Source organism: Plecotus auritus (assembly GCF_963455305.1).
Source record: "Plecotus auritus genome assembly, chromosome: 8".
In the NCBI taxonomy this organism is placed as follows: Eukaryota; Metazoa; Chordata; class Mammalia; order Chiroptera; family Vespertilionidae; genus Plecotus; species Plecotus auritus.
In genome coordinates this window covers 35414965-35427813 of record NC_137782.1, presented here as the reverse complement: position 1 = coordinate 35427813, position 12849 = coordinate 35414965, and the positions used below count along the sequence as shown (strand labels likewise).

Sequence of the window (12849 nt, the reverse complement as noted above, 5' to 3'; positions counted from 1 at the left end):
TAATGGAACCAAAAGAAGTCATATGAGTTTTTTGGTCTCTGTATAAACCAAATCTAAATGACATCATGTTTTTTTTTAATTTTTATTTTACCCATTTAGCAAACAAAGACGATGTGAAAACATATTTTAACTGCAAACAAAGTTGAATATTTTCATTTTTTAAGAATTTTTAAAATTGATTTTAGAGAGAGAGGAAGGGAGGGGGAGAGAGAGAAACACCGATCAGCTGCCTCCAGAATGAGACCTGACTGGAGATTGAACCTGAAACCTAAGCATGTGCCCTGACAGGGAATTGAACCTGCAACCTTTCAGTGTATGGGACGACGTTTCAACCAACTGAGCCGCACCAGCCGGGGCCAATACTGAATATTTCCTAACATAATTTTGGAACATACAAATAATTTCTGAACCTGAAACAAACTGATCGTTTCCCCCTCAAACAATGGCAAAACTTTACTTTTAAGCATTTAGTTAAAATTCTTTAACTTTTATTTTTAAACAATAGGTTAAATATAAAGAGTATTAAAAGATGAAGTTTATATATAACACATATGTCCACATTTAGTGGTGTTTTCAGCTAAAATACTGAAACAATTTAAAAAACTATACAGCCGAAACCGGTTTGGCTCAGTGGATAGAGCATCGGCCTGCAGACTGAAGGGTCCCAGGTTCGATTCCGGTCAAGGGCATGTACCTTGGTTGTGGGCACATCCCCAGTGGGAGGTGTGCAGGAGGCAGCTGATCGATGTTTCTCTCTCATTGATGTTTCTAGCTCTCTATCCCTCTCCTTTCCTCTCTGTAAAAAATCAATAAAAATATATATATATATATTTAAAAATAAAAAAATAAAAAAACAAAAAAACACAAAAACTATACAGAAGACTTCATGTCATGTTTAGTAAGAGAATAAACTAACAATCTAGTATAATTTGTTTTCTAATGAAATCCACTTCTGAGGCTGAAATTTCATTTTTTTAAATAAAAAATATTTATGTAGAATTAGCTAGTCTATATAGAGCAAGTTCTTTTGTTGTTGTTAATCTCCTCCTGAGGATATTTTTCAATTGCTTTTCAGAAAGCATGGAAGAGCGGGGGAGAGAAAGAGAAACATTGATGTGAGAGAGACACATGGACTGGTTGCCTCCCCGCCTCCTCCCCGCCACGGGGTGGGGAATTCACCTACAACCCAGGTAAGTACCCTTTACCTGGATTCGAACCTGAGGGCTGGCACTCTAACCACTGACAAACACCAGCCAGGGCCAGAGGAAGCTCTTATGTGAAGTTTACTTTTTTTTTAAATAAATTGCTGGGAGTTAGTATATATTTAATACTTTTCCACCTTATTAGAAGCTTAGGTCAGGTGTTAAAGCTTTATCACTTTGACAATATCCTTAACTCATGTAGGAATTTTTAAAAGGAACTTAACAATGTTGCAAACAAATAAAGCTTTAGTCACACTAAATTTTAAAAAAATTCTTAGGGCTACCTTAGAGCAATAAAATGACTTTCTCATATAAATATGTTGAAAGGGTACTCAAGATTTTTCACCAAATTGTAATACACAAAAAATGATTATAAAGCAACCTGTATGTCAAAGCCCCACGTAAGAGCCACTGCCTTTATCCTGTTGATAAATTTCTTTAGTATTTCCACTGTTTAGAGCACAGTTTAAGCATCATGTTTTTCTAAGGCTTCCTGGTTAAAAAATGTTATGTATGGCAAGGCAAATAAACTAGTTGAAAAACAGATTAAAGTTCACCATTTGTGAAAATTCAAGTTTTATAATAGCTTGCTACAGCAGCTGCAGATAAATTAGCCACTTTATTACAAAACTAAACCATTGTAAACAAGTTTAAATTTTATTTTCAAGAGCCAAATTGCACTAAGCAAGAGGATATGAATTTTGAGAATCTAAAAGCTAGTTTCAAAGTACTATATCACTTAATGTACCCTTTAAAGTAGCACTTATCTAGTCTAAAACTTAAATGATAAAATTTCTGGTTTATCCAGATGTTGTAACACCAGATAAAAAAATGTTATGGTGGAAGTCATGGCTGGCTTCTATCTAGTCACCTTGGGAATGAATTCATCTCTGTAAACAAGTCTTGCAGTTTCTTTAAACAGCTAACATAGGAATGAAATAAATCTCTCCACAGTGCCAATTTTAAGTGTTGGATTTTTTTTTAAATCAAAGAATGGCAGTGGGATTTCTGAATTGGCTAGGACAGCCAGCACTATCTTCCTGTAAAACTTTAGTAGTTCATTTTTAGGAAATTCTACCCAATACTCGGTGACTACTTGAATGCCTAGTGACCGTCCTCAGTGTTCCCTGGTGGCTTTTCAGCCCCCTTTGGTGGTGTCACAATGCCTCCATTGCACACTGGTGACAACTGTGCCCCTTCCTGAAGGTATTTATGTAATTTACTTCATCCAGCATAGCCAGATCATTTGTATGAGTCTGGATACTGTGTCTGTCTTCCATAGAAATCTCTTAAAAATCTTCAGCTTCCCTGGACTCATTGGGTGGTATACTTTTTACTACACCATCCAATCTATACATTCAGAAATGCTGTCCTGCTCCAAACCTGAGGCTTTCTTAAGGACCTCAATGAGGAAACATGGCCCGAGGCCGTCGCAGCCAGTATTCTGCCCTGGAACTCTAATGAATACTGAGGCAGAAGAACCTTAGGGGTATCTTTAAGAGCATCAGCTTGGAGGAAGAGATTTAGCCAAGAGATGATTGTTACAGGACAAAGTCCCCATTTTAAGGCCTTTACTGAAAGTTTCATCCTTAACATAACCTCTTCACTGGAAGAACAATCTGTGACATAAGCAAACTCTTGGAGCTTAGGAGCATAGATTTCCTCAAGTTTGGAAGCAATAAATCATGAGGTCATTCCAATGGGTTGAAACATGTTTTTATTTATATCTCCTTGTGTCAACATAAACTCAACAGAAAGTCTTGCACAGCATAAAATGTTTGCCTATGAAGTGCGCATACTTCACATACCTCTAAAACCAGTCCAGAAGCACTGACCTCACCTGTGGTTCCAAGTCAGAACACAGAACTTCAAAATGTTTGTCGTGAACGTATTGGAGCTTTTTCTTTAACATGTTGAGCCAAACATCCTTTGAACATCCCCAGCTTACCTCAGGCAAAGGTGAAGGATTAATACAAAGATTTTTAAATCTGTAATTTAAAAATTACAAAAGAAGTCACTTGTCCTATTTGTTTGTGGGTGTTTCAGTGATGATGCAAGGACTGATCCCCCCATCAGGGGTCCTCAAACTACGGCCCGCGGGCCAAATGAGGCCCGCCGAGGACATTTATCTGGCCTGCTGGGTGCCGCTGCCTGTCCTGCTTAGCAGCCGACTCGTCCCGGGCCCGCAGTGCGCATAGGAATTTGTTCATAGTTTTTTTTTTTTAAACTATAGTCCGGCACTCCAAGGGTCTGAGGGACAGTGAACTGGCCCCCTGTTTAAAAAGTTTGAGGACCCCTGCCCCAGATTATACAGATGGCCAACAATTCCTAATCTCATACTGATGCTTCCTGGAGACCTTCTCTTTTCTTTTTTTGACATCCTGGGCTATTCTTCTCATCTTGGCCTGAATTATCTGGGCTTCTTGTGGGGAATCAGTCTGGCTGGGGCTGCTGCTTAGCTTGTAAATGCTGCATCTTGACATTCTCTTTAGGTGTGTGAAACCTCACCAGACCGGCTACCACTGGGCTCTCCTGATAATTATTTGATTTGCATCTCAGCTCTACAAATCTGTAATTTTATTTATTTTTATCTCATTTCCAAGTTACCATGAATACATCATCCTCAAAAGCTAGCCACATAGATTTTGTTTTTAAAAAAGCTCATATTAGTACAGATTGTGCTCATGTAGCAAAGTTGTGCATCATTTTAGTAACTTATACAGATGTGTATATATGTGTATACAGGGTGTCCCAAAAAATGTATTCACACTTTAACAGCTGATGGCTCAATTTTGAGAATGAAATGTAATTACTAAATACTGTGTTTATACATTTTTGGGACAATATATATATATATATATATATATATATATATATATATATATACACACACACACACACACACACACACACACACACACACACACATATACACACACATATGTATAATGTATATATGTATATAGATACAGATATAATGGGATGTAATATATACTATAATGTAATATTGCTATACTTTACAGGTGGCTTAAAACTATCTTTTATACAAGATAAAGATACATCTATATCTTTTTATCTATCTATCTATCTATCTATCTATCTATCTATCTATCTATCTTTGTTTAATAGTTCTTTACCTGATGGTAGGCAGAAATATTCCTCCAGGGCTGTGGAATGTGTTCTAAATTTTTAGTTAAGCCCTTACTTGTCCATCAATTCATCTTAGATCAGCTCAATTTCTTTCAAATCCTGAGTTTATAAGCCTCTGCTAATTTGCAGAGTTGTACATGCAATCTTAAGTGTGGAAAAGATTAACAATGGTGAAAAGAAACGTACTGAAAGAAAGGTCAGCAACTTTGCTCGGTTCATTACCCAGGGGACGAGGGATGGCAATGTCTCAAGTGTCGGGTCTCTTTAACTAACACCTCTTACCTCTCTGATTTGTTGGATACAGACAATGGGCTGAGCCTGCACCAGCCAGCATGCTCCAAGTCAGACAAACAGAAGCACCAACAATGCCTTTATTCACAGCTTCCACACACTAAGTAGGGGGTGAGGACACACTAAAGGTCAACAGGGGCTGTGGCTATCAAGACAGATGGGCTCAAGTGTCACACTGAAGCCAAAAACTTGTACCTGCTACAACGACAGTAATCAGAGCAGATCGCCATGCTGGCAGGGCCTCCCTCCCCCGAGCAGACGGGCTCTGTTTTGAGAGGGATGGCTAAGAAGCTCTGTGCACAATCTCAGCTCCTTGGCCACAGGGGAGGCCATATTTTAAGCAATTATTAAAAATATCAAGGAAGAGAGGGGTTCATTAGAAAACCAGGAAAATTCTCCTGGGGTGGCTGTATTCTCTGAGCAATGTGCCTGGATAAACAGGATTTGGGCTTTCTGGAATGCATGTTCCATTTGTGATGAAAACAGTCAATTAGATTTTTCAAAGCACTAACTAATTATTGAGGTTTGCTGTGAAATATAACCTCTGTGAATTTTCAGGATGTGTTTATGTTTGTAATTTTTGTCTTTTTGGTCCACTGCTGTTGCCCGAGTGCCAAGAACAGCACCTGGCCCATAATTGGCACACAGTAAATACTTGTTGATTGAGTGATTGTTTCAAGCACTGTTCATAGGTTCTAATACTTAATATATATTATTTTATTTAAGTTTCAACAATTAGAATAACACAGATACTGAGTACACCCCAGTGCACAGATGAAAACACTAGTCAGAGAAGAATAATTTGCTCTAGATCATACATCCAGAGCTGAAAGACCCAGAATTCAAACCCCACTGGTCTGCTTTCAGAACATGTACACTTAATCATATGTACACTAACACTCATCTCAGAAAGGCAATACTTCATACTTATTTTATATTCTATATAATAAAAGCCTAATATTCAAATCTACGGAATGGACGAACAACTGGCGAACGACCGTTTGCTATGACGTGCACTGACCACCAAGGGGCAGATGCCCAATGCAGGAGCTGCCCCAGCCCGTAGGCCCCAGGCCAGCCAAGGCGGGTGCCAGCAGGGCCCGCCCCCCACGATCACCCCACTGTTTTCCCCACAGATTAGCCCTGATCACTGGCCAGGCCTAGGGACCCTACCCATGCATGAATTTCGTGCACTGGGCCTCTAGTTAAAACATAAATAATCTTATTCTGTTCCACATGGTTCATGATCAGACTGGTTCCCTGCTTCCAAAATGTTTACTGCAAATGCTCTGATATTTTGGAAATATTACTTTCAGAATGTCAGTTTTCTGTCTGCTCCTTTAACTGTCTTTGTCTGAGTCTCCAGCAAAGTTTGAATTGATCATTCTGAAGAAATTAGGCTGTAAAAGACAACTAATGCTACACATCAGGCTGTGGCCATATTTCTCATGCTGTGGGGAGCCCTTACTTTTACCTGGATTAGCAACTCATACTAATGGAAGATGACTTGCTTTCCTTTCTGAATCTGTGAATGAGTTTGGCTCCAAAGATAGATGCTGTATTGAAACCTCTGGAGAAACAAGTTTCTTCAGTTTACGCTTACAAGGGGACTGTGTGGCTTGAGCCAGTACTCCATTACAACTAATGAGCCGAAGCCCTGCTCTGAAGTGCTCACTCAGAGAATGGGAGAGAGCTCAGCTTCCTAACCGCTCCCTCCTGAGCCAATGGCCGCTCACCATAGCTTTTGTAACACAGGCACTTGAATTAGGAGCTGGGCTGAGACCATACAGGCAGCAGAGTGGTGATAAAACAATGTGATTACTTTCATCTATGATAGGATTGGACCATGTGAGCCACAGGTGATAAATTCTATAACGCATTAGTGCTTCTCTATTTTATCCATTTTCCTTATGAGGGTATGGTTAGCTTTTTAATTTTTTCTTAAAGAATCACCTTCACATTAAGACTGCCTTTTTAAAAAGTTTTATAACTGTCTGATTTGCAGTAAACTTCATTTCTGTTCTGGAAATGAGGTTTGGATTTAGAGCAAAATAATCCAGAAGGAAATAGAAGGTAAGGATTATAATCTACCTCCAGGATTTTTTTGAGTAATGGTCAAGATATAGAGAAAGACGAACAGGTTATTTTCTCCCACAGAATTCATGCTCCACTGGAAACAATATGAACTGGGCAATAACACCAGCAATAACTATTTGTATTTTGGACATGTTCAATGCATAGAGATTAGAGAAGAAAAATGTATTACAATTTAGCAGTTCATAGCCATTAAAATAAAGTATTCTGTCTGAAAGTCGGTCTCAACTATCTCCTCTATCTTATTTCCCATGACTGCCAAAAAATTGAGGAGGGTAATTTAGAAAGTTAAGCTAGAGGAGGACTAACGTTGATTCAAGACCTTATGAAATAAATATTACAGGGCACAGGGACAGAGAAATGTGTATATGCTCCAATCAAGATGTCATCGTTTGTGTATCAAAGGAAATAGGAACCCTTGTCATTTTGAAAAGTCAATAGAAGGTGTGTTTGAGGCACATGAAACATTTTCTGAGAAGAGGGTTCATAGCTTCATCAGGCTCATGCCAATGGTTATAATTCAGTCATGAGTCATTGCTCTGGCCAGGAGTTGACTTTTTCACACTATGGTCACTTAGCCAGGATGTCTGAGTGTGACAGTTAGATTCTGCTAGAGTTTCCAAATTCTTCTAGGAAGAGACTCAGACCTGGATCTGAGGTGAATAATCTATACCTCACTAATAAGCTCAGGGAACTGCGAAGCACACAGAAGAAAATGATGTTCTCCTCCCAGCACTACCCCATTCTGCCTGGTCCCAGCAACGGTGGCCCATCGTCTACTAGATTTTCCAGTGCATCTTTCTTTGTCTCTTTCATTACTTAGTTGAGGGCAAAACAATATTATGGTTTATTTATTTATGTGATATGTCATTTCTGCTCCCCCAAAAGATTTGAAGACTCAAAACTTTGTGAAAGCAGCAGTTTCACTGGATGTTAAGGCACAGCTAGAGCAAGGATGGTGGCTGTGCTAAAATTACAGACCTCTATGAAAACCTATTGACTGACAAGTCATGAACCCTTCCCAGAAACAGGCACACTTTCCCCCAAGTAAACCAGGGTGGGTTCTAGGATCCTCACAGCTTATCTGTGAGTCTATGAATGTCAGGTTACAAAGCCCTACTCTAGAGCAAGAGTTCTCAACGTTGGCTATTGACTTAAAGGCTGGAAAATTCTCTATAGCAGCGGTTCTCAACCTGTGAGTCGCCACCCACAGGTTGAGAACCGCTAGCAGGGTTGCCTAAGAACATCGGAAAACACAGATATTTACATTACGATTCATAACAGTAGCAAAATTACAGTTATGAAGTAGCAACGAAAATAATTTTATGGTTGGGGGGTCACCACAACATGAGGAACTGTATTAAAGGGTCGCGGCATTAGAAAGGTTGAGAACCACTGCTCTATACGGTCCAGTAGAGCAGGTGTATTCAAAACCAGTTATTGGTGTTCCAAAAAGAAGTCTCTCTGAGATGTAATAAAATAAGCTAACAATGAATGACTATTTTTTTGTCCCTTCCAAAAGCTTTCATTGGATTTTCAGTAAAACAATAATATTAAATTTGAGTAGAATAAAAATACTCTGACATGAATCTGTAAAGAATTATAGGTGAGCTACATCTCACTTGTGATTAAGAACTGAAGGCTCACATGACTCTGTAAAATGGGTATAAAGGAAGAGGAACTGGTAGTTGAGGATCAACCACTCGTGGCTGAGCATGCCAATGCCATCACCCCATTACTAGTTGTAAAGGTAATTGCTTATTCCTCATGAAACCCTTGGGTGGGAGTCAAAAACAATCTCATCTATTGTTAGCTTCTGGGGAAGTCGCATGCAGTAGCAGTCCAGGCATCAGATGTCATCTTCTGGTTCCTCATCCAAGGGCTATGGCCTCTCCGGAATGATAATTAGAATAATTCTTATTCAATTGCTGTGGGAAACCCATGAGGACAGAAAAATTATGCTCAGCCCCAGAGGTCACTTGCTTGGCTAATTTTCCACTAATTATTTTTTAGTTGCTTTTTTTTTTTTTTTTTTTTCTCAGAAGAGAGAAAAAAAATGTTCTCTTCCATGGTTTTATGAAGAATAGTTAAGGGCCTTTACAAATTTCAGTGTTTACAGATGAGGACACTTACAAAGGGGTCATCACACACAGTACACTGAAAACATTCATGACAGCACCACACTATAACATAATTTTTAAGAAGACAAGACCTTTTGGATGAGTACAGCAGATGAGGGAAAATAAATGACTGAGGTGACAGTACATGGACTTGGTCCAGAGGTGGCTATGAAGCTTTTTAAAATAATAACAAAACACCTCTAGGTGAGGCTAGATTCTGAGGTTTATTGAAATGCTGATGGAGAAAGACTAAAAAGAAACTAGTCTGAACCTTGTGCAGCCAAAGTCGACTGGGCTATGGATATCTTATGTGTTGCTACTTATTTAAGACTTAACAACCCAGACTTTGAAGCCAGTCCTTCTATCAGATTAGTGTGACTGTGTTGTTAGCACCATGGAGCAGAACAAACTGGGGTGAGGAGCTGGGGAGGGGAGGCATTGAAGGGTTTCCACCTAACAGAATTGATGGTTTTGCTGTCATTCACCCTGGAAGGGGCCTATCCCATCCCAGGGCAGAAAATGTGGATTGGAGAAGTAAACACAGGATTAAAGGAAAAGATAAAATTCTCATCTCTGGTGCCAGGAGCAATCTGATGTTGTGATGAGGTGAGCGGATGTGTCGGACACTTCAGGTAGTGAGGAGAGGCAAGGGAGACTATGACTGGGCAGTGAGGGCAGAGGAAGTTGGAGTCTGGTATAAGTTATTCTCTTAATTTCATTCTCTTTTGTTATTTTTCAATAAAGCCTGATCAAAAGTGTGGAAGGATAATATTCTGAAAAAATCTGAACTGTTTCCCCCACATCATCTTCTGTTGTATAGATCCTCTACCCATTACATCAGTGATCTCCACTGCTTCAGGGCAGGGCAGACACACCAAGAACAAAGGTGTCAACTGAATGTTTGAATATAGTTTTTTTAAACACTGGCAACCAAGATGCTGAAAGCTGATGATTTCTATTGCAAGAGTTAGGTTTTTAGAGGTAGAGAAGGGTTTGTGAACCCCAAAGGCTGGGATGAGTGGGACAAAACCCATGATGATATCTTCCCAGTGTTCTCACCAAAAAGAAGAAAAAGTTCAAGGAGTTGATGAAGAGAAAAGTTCTAGAGGAATTATGACTGGAGCACATATGTTCATGTGTGCCCAAGGAAGGTCCCTACTCTCTGAAACCCCTGGGCTAAGCTCCAGGGGAAAAGAGAATGACCAACCCTCTAAGGTGGGGAGGGGCACAGAGGTAGAGCCCAAGAAATCAGCTGGGCAGCTGGTCTGGAAGTAAAGGACCACCCATTTATCAGCCTACCAAGAAGGGGAGGTGGCTTGTAGAAATGGGAGCAGGGTGTTTTTAACAGAGAGAAGTGAACATCTACCTATTTTCTGCTCCAGGTCTCTCCCAATTCCTGAGCCGTGAGTGAGCACAGTAGATTGTATTATTTGTTCCAAATATTTGTTCCCATAGAAGCTGCTGCTTCTGCCTGGATCCCTATAATAACAGGTCACTGAGCAAAGCCACAGCTGATTGTAATATGGGAATGAACCTATATTATTGTAAGCCATTGAGATTTTAGGGGAGAGGTTGTTAGGGGATGCCCATCTAAAAGCATTCCAAGCCCCCGAGAAGGCCAGGGAAGGACTGATGGACAGGGGACCTTGAAGAGGCCTTGTGGTTACAGACAGGGCTAAGAGAACACCAGGTGACCTCAGTAGACCTGATGACCAAAGCCCTACAGGAACATGGGGCATTCAGCAGTAGATGAGTATGGTTGAATTCAATGAAAATCAGCAGTAGAGACAATATTGAGCTGAGCCAGGTAAAGAGAGATAGATGCTCCCTTCCACTGATGCCTAGTTGATTCTCGGATTACCCATGGGGAGAGATAATGAGAAGGAAAAGGAAAACATCCTGAACTATTTACCCAAAATAGAGCAAGAACTACTTAGTAACATAGTTTATAATTCAATTGGCAATAACAAGTTCTTGGCCATCAGCAGAAATAGGAGCTCAAGAATTAAGTTGAGTTATAGAGAAGTAAAGTTTCATTTTTTACGTGCTTTGTGACTATGAAGCTCACATCCTCTTGTGTGTGCTGTGCTGCGCAGGATGAAAGATGAGGACCCTGTCCCATGGTTAGCAGAGAGAGGCTGAAGAGAAAGAAGTTTGGGTTGAAGCAGGACTTCTGAGGGACAGTGGCACGCTCACCGACCACAAATCCAGAGCCCCAGGACACAGAAGTGCAGTGGAAGAGAAACTAATGCTTAGAGATACTAACTAGCATGTTAAAGATCACAAGGATATAGATGGTATATTCAGAGCCCAGGCTCAGATCTGCCAGATTCCAAAGCCTGTGTTTTTTCCACTATAGCACATTCCAATGGTTTCCTTGACAGGACATTTTTCTTTCAGAGATACTGTCCAGATCTCATCTGCCTTCTCCCATTACCATTTTCTTCACCAGCTTGCAGATTTAACATCCATTGAAGGGCTCACTACTGATGCTGTCAGGGTGGCCAACTCGCCGCTTCCACGGAGGAGCATGCATGGGGTGGAGCAGTGAGATTTAGCTCCATGGGGAACAGATGTTATTGTCTGCTTGGGACCTGTAGCCAATTCTATAGACATCTCTTGCAAGAGCCCAGGATCATGAACCCATTTTGTAGGTCAAAAAGTGTCCCAACCCCCATCGACAGTTGGTAGCACACATAGGGATATAATCAAACTTGGGAGTTACACATCAGTGAATACACGCGTTGGGCAATACTTTCTCCTGCAAGAGCAAAAAGACCATCCTAGGTGAGTGTTCGAGTCACTGACACTGAGAGCAAACCGACCCCGTGAGAGCTCTGGGGCACCCTGAGATTCTACCTGTCTGGAGCAAAAGCGCCGCATTTGCAGATGCCTGTGGTTTGCCTAATTAGATTTTGACAAACCCTCGGAAACCGTTGAGTGCTTCAGCTGCACCACGCATGTGGTCTAATGAGGTTTCTGAACCCTCTATTATGAAATTGTCACAGGTTATTTGTCAGAAAGATGTTGCTTTGTGAATATTGCAGGCTTAAAATTTGAGGGATGTGCATTTTAATTATAATTTTTTATAATTATAAAAATACTACCTGATTTTAATTTTTTTGCAACAAGTATTTTCTGAGCATTTATTTCAAATGCACGCAAGTTTCCCAGATTTTGTTTTTCCTCTGAACGTCCCTGAGGGATTGAAAAGTGACAGGTGCTGCTACCCTCATCCTTACTTTAAGAAATAAGGGCTTCCTAATAAAAACAGCGATCTTGAAATGAATTGATCAATATTGATTTCCTTTCCTTGTAGAGGGATGAACTATTGTATGCTCTTATGTTTATCCTTTTGGCACATTATTGTATTGTGATCATAGTCTTTGCATTCATTCTTCTTATGTGTATTTAATATAATTACTATCATCCCTTGGTTATTAAGGGATTGATGATCTCATGGGGAAATTATTCTTCACTTTTGCTGGCAGGTTATTTCTCCTCCTTTTTCTCTCAGGTTCCTGCTGTTGCTAATTATGAGTTCTCTACACCAACTGGAGTATCACCACAGCATCACCGTCCTTGCCATGTCTAATAACACCCCTGTGGCTGGGGAGCCTCCTGTCACCTGGAGACACCAGGCCGCATCTCAGAGCCAGGGTGCTCAGTATCAGAAACTCAAATACACTAGCAGTTGGGGCTTGGAAATAAACTTCTGCAGTGCTTTGTGCTGAGGCCAAACTGCCTGGGGCTGATTGAACCCTGACTATTTACAAAGCCTTCTACAGGAATCTCTTGGCTACTCAGGGTTTCTCTATCCTGCTCTAAGATCAACCCAGCATGTATGCCAGAGAATCACTAAGTTAAATTATTAATACATGTTCACTGTATAGAATTTGGGAAATGCAAAAAAGTAAACACGCACATACAACAAATGTAATGGCATGACCCAGAGATAACCCGTTTTTAATCTCTACGTACATGTCAATGTC

The 12849-nt window shown here is 40.3% G+C and overlaps 1 pseudogene across 1 annotated transcript; it reads right to left on the bottom strand.

Moving 5' to 3' along the window:
- Window positions 1–2306: 2306 nt before the first annotated feature.
- Window positions 2307–3685, bottom strand: LOC308255924 (G1/S-specific cyclin-E2-like; annotated as a pseudogene). The gene is made up of 2 exons: window positions 3513–3685; window positions 2307–3289 (listed from the first exon to the last, which is right to left on the bottom strand). The product of its transcript is annotated as a G1/S-specific cyclin-E2-like (transcript).
- Between the last annotated feature and the right edge of the window lie 9164 nt (window positions 3686–12849).